At 41.7% G+C, this 15,189-nt stretch overlaps 1 protein-coding gene across 1 annotated transcript in view; it reads right to left on the bottom strand.

Moving 5' to 3' along the window:
* Positions 1-15,189, bottom strand: part of LOC311439878 (cardiac-enriched FHL2-interacting protein) — an 87,402-nt gene extending 72,213 nt beyond the window's left edge. Inside the window, exon 1 of the mRNA XM_084526134.1 lies at positions 15,170-15,189. The gene's annotated coding sequence lies outside the window, so the exon portion shown is untranslated. The remainder of the gene's footprint in view (positions 1-15,169) is intronic.

Below are 15,189 nucleotides of genomic sequence, written 5' to 3'. Positions count from 1 at the left end.
TGGAGAATTATGATTAATAATCTTGATCAGGCAAAGGCCTCAGGCTGGAAAATAAGAGTTTCTAAAACCTTTTGGGGTGTGCTTGGCTCCTTGGGTACAGGAAAAGGATGGGCAACACAGAGACAAAAGCTGGAGCAAGGAGTCCCAGCGCTGCTGCCTCTAGCAGCTGTCCCTGCTGCAAGGGGCTGCAGTAGCCACAGCCATCAGCGCCCCATGACGCCTGACTGTCCCACCCCACAGCTCCAGCAGCCAGGTTCTGCACAGACAGATCACGCTGCCATGACCATTTTGCCACCCCACGTTGCCACTCCCATGTTTGGAAATAATCAGTGAAGGTAAACCAGATAAAAGGGGAGCATTTTTGAGGCATCCAGTCAAAAGACAAAAGACATTGTTAGCTCCACTAATGCTTGATCAAGGGTACAGCCCAGGCACTGCACAACCAGCATCCATGGGATCTCTGCTCCCACCTGCTTGCCTGTCCAGCACAGGCTCCTCCTGCCGCTGCTGAGCACCCAGAGCTCTCCCACAGCTCACTGGCATCTCCTGAATGGGTGACAACAGGAAGGTCTTCAGGGGAAGGGTTTGGACACATGTCCCAGTTATGTCATGCTGGGCCTGTGGTCTCCTCATGGCAGATGCGCAGCAGAATAATGATGCTTTTGAATTGAGTTATTCAGAAAAGGAGATGGTCATAGACACAAGAAGTGAGCTAAGAGGTACATACACAGCATGCATTTCTAGAGAGACAGCCATGCAGTGCTGGCTTTAGTTACAATGCATGTGCCACAGCAAGAGGGATCATCCAGGTCAAGTCCTGCTGTCAACTGCCTCAGTGCAAATGGGGATGAAATGCAGGAGTCGCACAGTTTGGTGCAGCTCACTCACATGGTAATAAATCAGGGAAAACTCCACTGAGCTCCATAGAGCTACATGAGTAGAAGAAAAGATGTGCCTATGGGCGGAGTCCTCACATAAATCTGCTCTGGGCAATGTAAGAGAAGAGCCTGATTCAGTCCTCCCAAACAGAAGGGAAGGCAAATTTCATAACAGTCAAAAGCTGCAACCTGAGTCTTGCTTGGTCTCTCTCATTCCTGTAAGTGAAAAATCAGATGATTTTCATTGAGTATTATTTTTCCAGTTTGTTTTAACTTCACCTAATCAAATACAAAAGAATAAGATAATTAAAAATGCCTTGAGTAACCAACCAACCAAATAAACACATACAAAAAAAAGCAGAAGCAAACAGAAGCAAAGGAAAGTACCTACCTAACAAACTTGATTAAAAAAAAAAAAAAAAAAGGTGTTTATACCTACATACAAAGAGAAATAGAGATGAAATGTGAATTAAAGAAAGGGCAAAGTATAACACTCTATGATGGCATAGACCAGGACTGAAATACCAAGTGTCTGTTAAAACAGAAGAAACAAAAAGGACCTATAGAGGCTCCAGAGATTTGAAAATCATACTCTGTACACATAAGGAATATTAGGACAGGCAACCTAAAAGTTTGTCTTCTCCAACAGCCTATTTGCCACGGTGGCTAGTAGCAAATGTCTGATGATGTACTTTCCTGTCTGATGATGTACTTTCCTTCCATAGACAGAAGTAGTGCATTCTGGAGATACTGTACATTTATACACTAAAAAAAAAACAAACAACACACAGTGCCCTCCCTGTCACTACATCGATAAATTTGCATGGTCCCTATTCCCAGAGTATGAAAGCAATTCCCATACTTATAAGAAGAAATGATCACACTTCATAGAGAGGGGAAATGAGACATGGAGGAGCCAAAGTGCTGTGCCAAAGGCCAATGCAGCCTCAGCAGAACAGAGCATACAGACAACTTTTTCCAAGTCCAACGTGGGTGACCTAATTATTATTATGAGACCATCATTCTTCTTTCCTGCTGCCTCCAACAAAAATGCTGCTTTTGGAATGGTAAGGTGTTAAGTATTTCACCTTATTGAATATATATGGTCTGGATTCTCATATTTCAGGCTTTAGGCCCTAGAAGTTTGCTGTGCTTTCACTCACAGCTCTATCAATTACAGACAGCAAAGTCAGTGACATTGCAGTGGGGCTGAACACTGTGGAACAAAAACAAGCCCGAATGCTTCACAGGCAAACTGGAGCAGTGCACAGGACCCGTCTTCTGCATTCAGTTAAAAAAAAATAGTGAAAATACGGTCCCTCCTATAAGCTGTGCAGTGCTCCCTTGAGGCCAGCGATGTTTCATTTGCATCCCTTTCACTGCTGCTAACGGCAGACTGTCCTCAGGCAGGGAATCCTTAAGGCGTTTCACTTTATAGATCAGATTCCACTCATTGCTAACAGAAATCTTTCTGAGTCAATAGGCAATTAAAATAATTACCTTTAATCATATTCTTCAATTACTCCACAGTACCAAGGGAAGACTCGCAGGACTGGGACCAGATGCAAAGATATTCTGTTGTGATTAAAACTGGCTGAGATGTGCCAATGGCTATAAAACAGTGACTATTTACCCCTCTGGGGGACCCTCTGTATGTTTTAAGCTCCCTCACGTTTAAAGTCGTTAGAGCAGCACAAGGGAACGAAGCGAAACCTGGGGAGAGTACACAAGGACTCCTGCAGGGACCCCTCCAAAAGAGGCGCCTTCATATTGAAATGAATATAAAACACAAAGCAGCTACTAAGAAGAAAAGACTTATGCTTGTTCACAGGACAAGCAGTTCTACCAGCAATGGGCAAAGCAATGTGAAGGCTGGGCAGGTTGGTTGGTGAATCCGTACCCCATACACCAGCCATCTCCAGCAGCTCACTGCCTCTGGGACATCGCAGTCCCTACCTAGGGACAAAGATGTGGGAGACTGCTGGTGTCTTTGTCCTGGGGATAGGAGCAGGTTGGCACAACAGCCAAGGGGCTTGGCCTGGGGATAGCAGGGGAATTGAGTATTTTGGTAAACAAACTGGTGACAGAAAGGAGAAATAAATAGAAAAGAGACCAGACTAATGCTGGGAAGGGGGAAAAAGTGACTGCACAGGAACAGACAGGATACGTGAACTTACAATCACCTCAAGACAATGCTTTAACAGATTCAGGAACAACAGGGAGTGCTGCCAACAGTCATTTTTTGACTCAAAGTTTTGCACTGGCTGATATTTTACTTGAGACACTAGGTCTTCAAAGCATGTGGCTGTGGCAACCCCCATTTTAACTTAAAATATACCTTGCTTTTGAGGCTGTAGAGAGTAGCTGGAAGCTCTGATCACTGCTGCATCATATATGCAGAGAAACCAGGAGATCAATAGTAATAATAATAATAAAAGAAAACAAACAAACAAAAGAAAACACAAAACTTCAAAAATGTCAAGATTATATTGGGCCTGCTTATGAACTTTTGAATTCTCAGGGTTACAAATACAAGCTCAGTAAGCAGCAGGCCCACACCTGCTTGCTATCAGAGAGGCAATCCCTTTCCAGTGACACACACCAAGCCTAAGTAGTTACTGTCTTACAAAGGGCAAAAGCCTACCCCTGCTTTGCCTCTCAAAATTACCCCAAGATGAGGTGAAAGAAAAGCCCAGTGCATAGTGCTGGGAATTAGAGGTGTACAGTAAATGAAATGTATACATTTGTGTTTAAATGTAAATGTTACCTGTATGTCCATCTATGAGGCAGTCCCAACAGTAATGAGTTTTCCCAGCTCCATTCTCTCTCCTCTCACTCTGTTGAGACCTCTCTTAAACTTACACAACAAGATCACTGCCTCAGTCCTGCATCCACCACACAGAAATGAGTCCCATAGTCATTTTCCCCAAATACTATCATTCATATATGAAAGCAGCATATTAAATAATTTATATCTAACTAGTAATTTGTAACATTTTCCAAGTAATGTTAATGAGCCAGTAAGTCAAATCTAGTTCCTGGTAAATAGCATGATCTACACATGCAAGATGATGCAAATGGTAGCCTGTTTGATGTAATGCTGACAAAATGAATAAACCCTTAATTCAGTTCTAGCACTTACCAGGCTTTTCAAGGATGATAAAAGAAGACAACATTGTACAAAGAGATCAAACATTAAGATCAACATTTGACACTCTTGCCCTATGCTGTTCATGAATGAGACTGAAAGACTGTCAGATTACAGATACTCATTAACTTTGGAGAAAGGCCTTAAATCCAGGTCTAAATGAGGAATGTAACTTTTTGCACTAAAAAAAAATCTGCTTATAGGATCATAAATAAACATGCATCCCCTCTGGGATAGAAGCACTTTGTTCCTACCACAAAAATACTTGTGAAGAACTCACTTCATGACTTCAGTATCCAAATGTCTGCCCAGACAGGACAACCTGAGAGCCTGCAGCTCAGTGCACCAGTGCGCATCCCACCTTGGCTCCTCTCTGCTCAGTGTTGGAGCCTGAGCTACAACAGCTCCAGGGCCCAGCAACATGCACAAAGGCTGAACAGTCTCAGAACAGTGGTGAAGCCTTCTGCCATAGGAGTGTAGATTCATATAGTGCAGTCACCAGCAGTCCCTTAGGCAGGTTTTGCTGAAGGGTTTAGACATGCTTTGCTTTCAGATCTTGTCACAGCTACAGCTGGTTTAAACTTTTCAAGTGTTTGTTGAGAGCAAGATGACCAGACCTTCTGTGTGAGCCATAAATGACCTCCCACCATGACTAAGGAAAAATAAAAACCTCATCTCATGGCCTTGATTATTCATGAAGTAAAAAAAGGTCATTGGCCTGGAGGAATGTGGCTTTTCATGCATCTTTCATGGGGAAGTGATGCTATGGATCTGGCACAGAGAGGAACAAAGGGTGGCTGCTGCTGCTGCATGGTTTGTCCCCAGGAAACCACCCATGGGTCAGGGAGAAGCCAGAAGCGGTACCAGGCTCAGACCAAGCAGCAGCTGCTAGTTCTCTGCTTCCAAGCCTTCCTACTGACTTATTTATTATCTCCTCCTGCGTAATTTGTCATAATCTCTGACTCGTCAGGCCAATTAATCATGCTTCAGAAAAAATGAGATTTCTCACAAGGAGATTATCTGTCTCTGACAAACAAGGGATAATTCAATTAGCTTCCTTTTCTAAACATTTATTAACTGGTTTTGGTAAATTAGTCCTTTTTGTAATTTAACTATAATTTAGGAAGATTTAATATGTCATTAGGCACACCAAATTCTGTGTTAATATAACATTATGGCTGAGATTTTAATTGCCCCAGAGTCAGGAACTGTATACATAAATGGCCTTATTCCCACATGGACGCAGCTGATAGGAAGTACACAGGGCTCTACAGAAATTCTCCTTAAAATCCCCTCTTCCGTGAGTTGAGCACATGCTTAAGGACTCTGGAGAACATGATGTTTTCTCTGGCTAGAAAAAAAACTGGGTAAAAACTCAGTCAGAAAGAGAAAAATTTGCATATTTGTTTGCAAAGCTTCTACATACTACAGAACTTCACCTTATACATGGATTTACCTCCCCTCACAGTTCCTATTTCCCATAGTGCAGTTCCCTAGGAAAATCCTAGTATCTAGTCGTAGTAGCTGATAGTGGCCTGTCAGCTGAGAATGGGTTTTCCATTTCAGTTTGGAAGAAAACCTAAAAAGGGGTTATGCTGGTGAGTTCTTTTGGACACTGCCAGTTGATACTAATGTCATGGCATTAAAGAAATTGATGCTACTTCATAGTGAAGGTAAAAACCAGACTCTTTCATAGAATCACAGAATATCCCAAGTTGGCAGGGACCCACAGGGATCATTGAGTCCAACTCCTGGCTCCACTCATGCTGGGGAAAATCATTAGCAAATCAAAGCAATTGAGTTGCATGGATGTTAAAAGGCGTAACAGAAGCAGACCCAGTGTTAAAGCCATGTTAATTACTTTATCACAGCATGGTCATGTAGACTTTGCAAACTTAAAGTGAAGACTCAGCTGAGGCAGATGCATTTTACACATTGCTGGCTGCAGCCTGACTCTGGTGTGGATTGGGAGCACCATCACTGGGCACTGAAGCAGCTGAACTCAGGGTATTTCCCGGTACGCCCACTGTTAATTTGCCCATGGTAGATCCTTCCAGACTTCATGTTTAAAAGCGAGGTCCCACTATGAAAAGCTGGGATTTCTAGATACTGTTCTTTCAGAGAATTATGGAGTTCCAGCCAAAGCAGCCTCCTCCCACCAACTTTTGAGTAGATTGGCCAGTTCCTAGCAAAACATTCCTGTAACTTCCACGAAGTCAAGCAGGGAGACAAAAAGCTCTTCTTAGTCCTCTATCCAGAGTGGATCTTGTGTCTAAGATGACATAAAACCCTGTTTGAAGCTTTTTCCAAGGCAGGTGTGTTCTTTAGATCACTCTTTACAAATTACTCAACACCTAAGAAAAGATATAGCTTTATTTAGCTAAAACATCAATGAAGAACATAAACAAATCTGTTGGGAACCAGAGCCATTGGTTCTGCTGCCCTGCATACACTTGACATACACATCTCCCAGCACACACAGTAGGAAAATGGCCACAATTTAAGACAAGGCAGTTCAGCCTGTCAGGCTGGCCTAGCCAATGCATGCCAATTCTGTGGTAAACCACATATAAGAAGAGATTTTTTATCGCAGGCAGCTGCCTTTTTGAATCCCCAGCTGGATGACTGGTACTCATTTACAACTGAGGTGACCAAGAAAAGCCTCAGAGCAGCATGATCTGATTCTCTACCTGTCTGGAAAACACTCATCACTAGCATAAGGGAATGTACACCTCTGGCAAAGAGCCAGATGTTGTAACCACTCTGCCATCACAGCATTATTTAGGGAAAATAAAAAATTTCCTTAATTTTATTTTATGGTTAGGAGACTCCAGGAGTTATTAGATGTCATGCTGTTCACTAGTTTAAAGCCATAAATTTGTATTTGAAATAAATTGTGTAAAACCGAGGCTTTTTCATGTGTTATTTCAAGTGGTAATAGGAGGCATGATTCTGCACTCAGCTATACTAACAAAAACTGGGAGCAACTTGATGGAATTACTGCAGGAAAAAAGCAGTGTGGACAGAAAGAGAGCACAGCCCATGATTTTTTTAATTTAAAGAATTCCTGTATTTAACTACAACCCCAAACTCAATAATTATTACCGCTAAGGGATCTATTAGATAATGATTGCTCTGGAGAAAGCCCAGTTGACCTCAGTGGGAATTTTGCCTGAATAAACTTCCCATTGGAGCATGCAATACTACTGATATGCTCACACTCATGAGCATTAGCAGAACCCAGACCTGTATCTGAAAAGTATTTCATTAACTCTTGTTAGCAGCAGGGGTGAAGCTTTAAAACCCTTGGGACAGATTCCCTCTGCCCCATTTTGGCCTGGGCAGCGTCCATTAACACTCTGCAAGCAGCTGGAGGAATGCAGGACCCTGGCCTGCAGGGTGCATTAAGTCCCCTTAACATGTCTCCTCATCAGTGCCATTGTAGGACATGGAAAAGAGGGGTAGAAAGGTAAATGCCGTGGGGAAAAAGGAGTGTTCATAGCACATGTGGAGCTGTGCTGGTATGAGATGTGCAGAAGGAAATGTTTGGCTTTACAGAGGATCATGCAGAGCAGTGCTGACAAGTTTGGACATCACATTTACAATCTGTCAGACTGCCAGACTTGGCACTATCTCAGGACAAAGTACAGTATTGGGGAAGAATCAAACTAGAAAACTATTCTGCAGAAATGCATAAAGGAGTGAGTAAACTCCCTTCCAGTGAAACAAACAACCTTGGAGAAGACCTTCACAGTCTCTACAGCTATAAACAATGCGTGCTATCGGAAGGATACTGGGCAGAACATCAATTTATTTCTGATAAAATTGGATCTCAGCTTGAGGTTTTTAATAGTTTTTGATTAAGATAGCCAAGATGCTCACAACAGAAACGGACTGCAGAAACTTACAGAGTACTGCAGTCCATGGAACATACAACCAAGATTTTTTAATGCAGGGGAACAACATGGATAAAATGCAAAAAGTGTTTGCAACTGGTCTAAGACTTGAAAGTTGGACGTTTTTTCCTGGAGTGGGGAGGAAGGGAGTTGACCAACCAAGTCCCTGATAAGAGAGCAGTTCTCCATCAGCATGTAAGACACACAGACACATAGTCAGAAAGACTAACGAAAGACCCAAAAATAAATTCTGGCAAAACGTCTGGAATCTGCCAAGCAAAGGAAGTCACCCAGACTCGACTGAAGTTTACAGAGTGCAGACTGCTCTGATACAGTGACCATGACAGGACATTAAAAACACCATAAGTAAAGAAATGAACAGGGTCCATCCACAGAGCTCTGAGTCCAACACATCAGTACGTGACTCAGTACACAAGCCATAACCATGTTCAAAGCTAGAAAAGATGCAAAAGCCGTCATTCTTGATGAGTTTGCAAGCAAAGTCTGGTAAGTTCAGTAACACCAACACCGCTACTTCTGTGGAAGTCTGGACAGCACAGCTACAAACTGCGACTTGTCTGCCAACTGTAGGATGCTTACTAATTTTGTCTCTGATGCACAAGAAATGGTTGTATTTTCACTACAGTAACAATAACATAAGTCAAAGGCAAGGCCCCAGTAAAGAACCATATGAATTAGATGTATGGACAGTTAACAAGCTAGGAACAATGATTTTTCTGATGCTTGGTGAAGAAGGAAAATTTTATTGGTGATCTTAACCTGGAAAGTGTGATCAAGACAGAACATTCATTAGAAAAGAAGTAATCAAAACAACTAAGGAAGACTTTATGTGCTGAGCAGAGCTGAAAGAACACAATTGCTTCAAGACACAGGCCCCCAGGAAAGCTACTTCCAGCTTCTCTGGGAACACAGGGCAGAAGGGCCAGCCCAGTTGCTGAACATCTGTCTGGTTGCTGCAGAGGGGAAAACACACACACAACTCCTGGAAAGCCAGAAAGCCCCTGACAACACATGCTGATATAACAGAAATCACAGTATGGCTCAGGGTATTATCATTTTTACATTTAAATTTTAAATGTGCTTTTGCACATTTTATTAATCCACAGAATGTGCAGCATTTAAAAATGGAAATATCATAGCTAGAAAGAACTACAGATGTTAGTAATTAGTGGCACATTACTCACATTTCATCTTAAAACATATGGGTATTATTTTAATTATAATGACTAATAGAACATATGCCTTTTATATAGAATGTTTTCAGTGACTCAGTGCTTTAAGTATGGTTTTAATTTCATTTACTTTCCTAAGCTCAATGTTGGAGAAGGAAAGTATAGTTGTTACATGCTAACTGATCAAAAAAAAACAACAAACCAGAGAAAGACTCTGTGTATTATTGGAAACCTGTGTTTTGATGGTACACATTTGCAACTGGTAAGTGTAATGTTATGATCTCCAGCTTCACTAAAATTACTTCTTAATGATAATATTTCCTTACCCTGGGGCTATACCACATACAATTATGGAACATTTTGGAGCCTTCATTGTGTGCTGTGACTTTTAAAAGATAGTATCCCACTTCCTTTTTTTTTTTCTCCCTACAATCTCTTTCTTTAGAGCAATGTTCAAATATACTCCTTTTTGAAAATTACTTGCATATGCCACGGCCCACATTATGGTTATTTACTGGTGGTCATTTTACAGTCAGGTTAGCTTTTCCTTTCACTCAAATTGTTGGCTGCCTTTGCACAGACAGTCAGAGAGAAGCCTATATAAAAAATAAAACAAAACAAAATAAAACAAAACAAAATAAAGCAAGACAAAATAAAACAAAACAAAATAAAACAAAATAAAAGAAAACAATTAAAAGGACTTCAAGAGCAGAATCACTGGCAGACATTCAACAGCTACTAATAACCTACATGTACCACCCAGGCAGAATTTAGGTACCTTCACCCACATTTCCTCTTTAATATTTGAGGTTCCTTAGGTCCAGATACTGACCTCCATAAAAGACCAGCATGATGTCTGTTGTGAAACCCTGCAAAGGTGCCAAGTCCTGCCTGTTTCCATTTGTGTCTGCATGGACACACAGGCACACACATTTTTGAGCCCCTCCATTATCTCCGTGAAGTCAACCCCAAGCACGGGACATCCAGCTTACCCCCTCCAGCAATAACCCTCCCAGCTGGAAGGCCTTTGCTCAAAGTCTGTTGCAGACAACATGCATTCTGATAAAATTGCTGCTCCAAGTAAAAGCATTGATTTTGAAATATAATCCCACAGACCCTTTGAATGCTACTGAGAGGTACTGTCTGTGTTCACCAAGTAATCCTTCCCCTGACCAAGGGAATATTAATTTGGAGAGGCTGAAGTGGTTCACCTGGAAGTGATATGTTGAACTTGGGCAGCACCAGTTTCACCCTCTGACAGCCTTCTGTTTCCATTTTCTCCTGCCAGATCTCCAAAATAAAAAGTGGATGGAATATTGTCATGGACCATCTTCTCAAGGATGTAGTAAAGCACTGTGGTGACACATCAGTAAATGGCACCCGTATGCCCCAGTTGCTGTCCTGAAACTCCCAAAGCATGAAGAAAAGCCATCATCCTGATGCAACCCCTAACAGGGAGCAGAGATGCGAAGCCATGGATAACTGGCCTAACAGGATAAGCTGGCTCATGTCAGCTCTGCTGCTGCTCTCAGCACTGCTGTTGTAACCTTTCCTGGCAATTTCCCAAAGTTTTTCATTTCTGAACTTTTTGTAATTTCACATTTTAAAGTTGCATCGCCTCTGTCACTGCACTCAGCCATTGCTTATGGTACTTTCCATCAGCAATCTCCATCAAAACCCTCCACTCCTACTATTAATAACTTTAAACAGACTTTAACCATCAGAGCAAAAATGTTCTATGCATGGGCTCTCCACCAAGAGTTTTTTTTTCTTCTTCTTTAAAAAGAACTGAGCAAATATTAGTCATCTGTTTGAAAAACGGGGAGCTTTGCCAACAGCTGACTTTAAATCAGCACAATAAACTTCTAATCTTCATAGGTGGAAAAAAAATCATTTGTGAAATCATAGGTGGAAAAAGTCATTTCCAGGGAACAATCTTGAGTTCAGAGCTTTCTTAACCAAGTCATAGAGAATCATTCATATAGGCTTTATGTCATTTAGAAAGTGCAGAGGGAAGCCCCTTTTTGTACTTGCTCAGAGGAATTTCGCGGATGCTCACTTGTAATTCTGCCCACGTTCCTGCCGCCCTGCACAGCCTATTGTTCCATGTAGCCATGGAGCCCACAGTCCAGGCATGACACAGCCAAAAGTGAGCTGGCTGTTGCTTCACCACATCAAAATCACTACATCGACTGGGTCAGGATCTCCCCTCTTCCACCAAATGGTGCAGGTAATGTGGTGCCTGTCTAAGGCTGACTGCTGAGGCAGTTGTCCTCTCCCTGCTTCAGAAGGTATGCAAGGAACTTTTGCCTATTGCTTTGTCATATATGGAGAATAATGCAAAAAAAAAGGATTAGGTTCTTTTAAGACAGCAGAAATACAAGCTAGTTTAGTGATATGGCAACCCTGCATCTTATCCATGTGGCTCCAACGCTGCTAAGAAAAATGTCTATGTTTGGTTAAGGGATGTATCCAAGCATACGGTATGTACGGTATGCAAGATGTGGCTTCTCTCATATTCTCTGCAAAGAATCATTTAACAAATTGCACCTGAACTTCTGTACTTTGAAAAAGAACATATAAAGCAATTCTTTTGCTGCTTATTTTTACGTTTAAGGAAAAGAGGGTGAAGAGCACACAACATTCAGCAACAGACAACTATGTGAAGAAGATGCCTTTAACATGCTACAGGATCAAGTTTTGTTTCTCTTCAAGGCAGGCAGTAATCATCCCTATCTACAACACGCAAGAGACTATATCTTAAAATATTCAATACTTGAAGGACTTGAAAGTCCATTATTTTGTTTATTCAAATCTGTGCCAAAAATTCATCAGAGAGATCATCCTAGAAACACAAGTGAGGTAACTACTTGAGCAGTTCATAGACCTGCTGGATATTTGGATGGATATTTGTTCATTATTTCTCTGTTCAGCAGGATACATAACATCTTGTCTCATCTATAACACCTCCTGAAGCTCAGAGGTCCATGTACAACCACTATTCAACCCATGCAAAATTTGGCTGGAACGTGTGGCTTGAACTATCTCTGGTAAAACTCTTTACAGGGAGATTTCTTTAAGACACAGTAGGTTTTTACTTCTGTTTAAAAGTGTAGGGAATCAGTTCTAAAGTTAGCGGCTGCCAAAGTGTAGCAACACCATTCCTGACAACAGAGCAAAAGGAGAGCACATCTTCCAGGGACATTCCTGAGGTTAGGGAAAGATTCCCTGCTTTTCTGACAACAAGCTCTGTGCTGTGGGTACGTGTGTGGGTACTTTGTTTCCAGCCTGGAATATTTTTAAAAATGCAAAACAGAAAGATGCAGGATTTATTATACAAACCTAATAAAAGCAGAAACACAAAAAAGTCTTGGGGAACATGGTAGAGGATGAAGATAAGAGAGCAAGATGGTATCTATGTCTGAATAGGGCAAAGTAGGTCAGAAGCTTTGTTATTCTTTGGAATGTGAAGAGCTTAAATAACTTTTCTATGGCGTGTTCAAGGATTTAGTATTTCTACTATGGGACAAAAATACAGAGAGCACAAAACAATAACAAAGAAAAGGCTAGGAGAGCTCCTCAGATCTCATTTAGTCCAACATCCCCCTGAAAAGCTGGTTGGCTATTCTTAAACAACTTATGACAGGTATTTGTGTAATCTATACCTAAAATCTCCCATAAGGAGGGCCCCTAAGCTGTTCCAGCCCTTGATTAACCTTGTGGTTAGAAAGCATTTTTTGTTATCTTATTTTGCTTTCTGCAATTTAGATCTGTAGTTTCTCATTCTACTGTCAGTGGACATGGATAGTTGTTTATTCCCTCTTTATGCAAGAGCCCCAAAATACTTGAAGATTTATTACACCTCCTAATCCTCAGCTATCCCAGCTTTGCAATGTTTCCTCACAGGCCATGTTTGCTAGAGCTGTGACCTTCCTTGTCAAGCTCTCCAGTTGACGCATATGTTTTTTTCCAGTTTGTAGTTGCTTTCCAACTGTGACCTTCAGGTTTTTCCAAGGTGAGTTAGCAATTTCTGAAGTGCCAATAGTAGTTTGGTCCCACTTGCTAGATAACAGTTAGTAAAAGCTTCACAGACAATTTTCCAAAAAAAAAAAAAAAAATAAAAATAAAATAGTATCAGTTAGAAGCAATACTTGAGAAGTTTTGGTTCATATCACAACTATTCTTCACCTTAATTTCCCTTCATCCAAAACCTGCATTCCACAACCATTCATTGCCCTTCTGGACACTACCTCCTCAATGTGGTGGGCTATGGTGTTTCTGGTGCCAGACCAGAAACACCAGGCACAGGCAAGGGGAGCATTTCTTGTGACACTTCTGGCCAGAGTAGAAGCAGGCAGGTGAAGGAATTAATGTGGAGGCCTTTCTTCTTAAGACTAACCCAGGATAAATTTGCTAATTTGGGAAATATGTTGCACAGAAGTTTGAAAGTTTAAGACAATAAATCCAAACATAACCAAACAAACGGTAGACATGTACGTTGTACCTTCTGGTATGAGCTCGCTGCTTTTGTCAGTGTGATTTTTGTTCGAGCCATATAGCACCAGTTGACAGCAGCATCTGTTTGAGAATCCCCATGTGGGTTCAGTGACTCCTTCATGATCTGCTTCACCTCAATAAGCTTTTCCTCCACAATGCTTTATTCCTGTCAGGGCCACAGCCAGTATCACCCTGAGTGGGGAGGAGAGGTACACTGGCAAACTTTGTCTTGCTTGATGTTAGCACAACATCTTGCCAAGAAAGCAAGTGCTGTAAATCATATGAAGCTGGAAAAGTCCCCTGGGAACACAGTATTGTTTGCTTGCCCTGCTCATACTGCTCTACTCTAAGCATTTGCTAATAGCCACAGCCAGAAAGAGGGCACCGAGATGGAAGGATCACTGTGCTGTCCCAAGAGAGCAATTCTGACAGTCTTCCACATGACAAAGAGGTCACAGGATGTGTCTCAGAGTGACAATCCAGAGACAAGTTATGAACACAAAGCTTTAAATACACTGCCAACATGGGCCGTGCAGAAAGCACACCCCAGATCCCATGAGGCAGGAGACCTCACAGATAAGCCACGTCGCTGCAGGCTTCAGGAGGGGGTTGTGCTGCCCTAGGCTTGGTCACAACACTTACTGGGGAGGCAGATCAGCAGAAATGGGCCAGTACAGTGAAGTGACAGGGTAGCTCTCACTGGTCATGTGGTGCTGGGCTCTGTACCCTCTCAACGCTGGGCAGACTGGGATGAGCAGGCTCCCAGTGAGCAGCTCAGGGCAAACGGTCAGGAATGTTTTAGCTGGGACATGCGCCTAATGAGAATATGGAGCCAGAAGATATTACTGTACTGGAAAGGCTTCGAAATCCATCTTAGCGTGACATTTGCTCACCTACTGCCAGAAATAAGGACAGCTAAAAGCTAGCATTTTAATATATTTGGAGAGCAGAGATGGAAATGTAATAGACTTTTTAACGAGCCTTAAATGGTGCTCTTATCTACAGTTATATGAAGCTGAGGCTGTGCCTTTGTGCATGATGATGCACAGTAAGACACAATAAGACTTAATCAGATTTCAACATCTTGCACACATCTAAGGAAGCAGAAAATACAGGGGATGTCTCACATGACAGAAGCTCTTAACACTTGCGAAATATCCCAAAGTCTCATGTTTGGGGGGATTAGTAGTGCCTTGCAAATTGGAATGACCAAACTTGAAGCAAGAGCTAAGAAAAACATAACAAATCCCCCTTCCTCTTGTGCAGTCCCAAACATAATCATAAAAGTAGTAACAAAAGGAAGTTCCCTGGAGACTAAATAATGTGGTCTCATTTGAATGGAAAAAAAATGGAAAAAAATGCTTGTTGCAGCATCAAATTTTAAGGATAGGATTTCACCTCTCCAGGAAACATCCCTCCCCCAAAAAATCAGATCCTACCCAGGTACATCAGTATCGTTCATAACTCTGGAAAAAAAAAAAAAAAAAAGAATAAGAAAAGAAAAAAAAAAAAAGAAAAGAAAAGAAAAGAAAAAGGAAAAGACACAGGTGCTCTTACAGTAGTTCTTGTCCTGTTGA

This window comes from Aythya ferina (assembly GCF_964211825.1).
Source record: "Aythya ferina genome assembly, chromosome: 7".
Taxonomy (NCBI): domain Eukaryota; kingdom Metazoa; phylum Chordata; class Aves; order Anseriformes; family Anatidae; genus Aythya; species Aythya ferina.
This window is presented reverse-complemented; position numbering and strand designations above follow the sequence as displayed.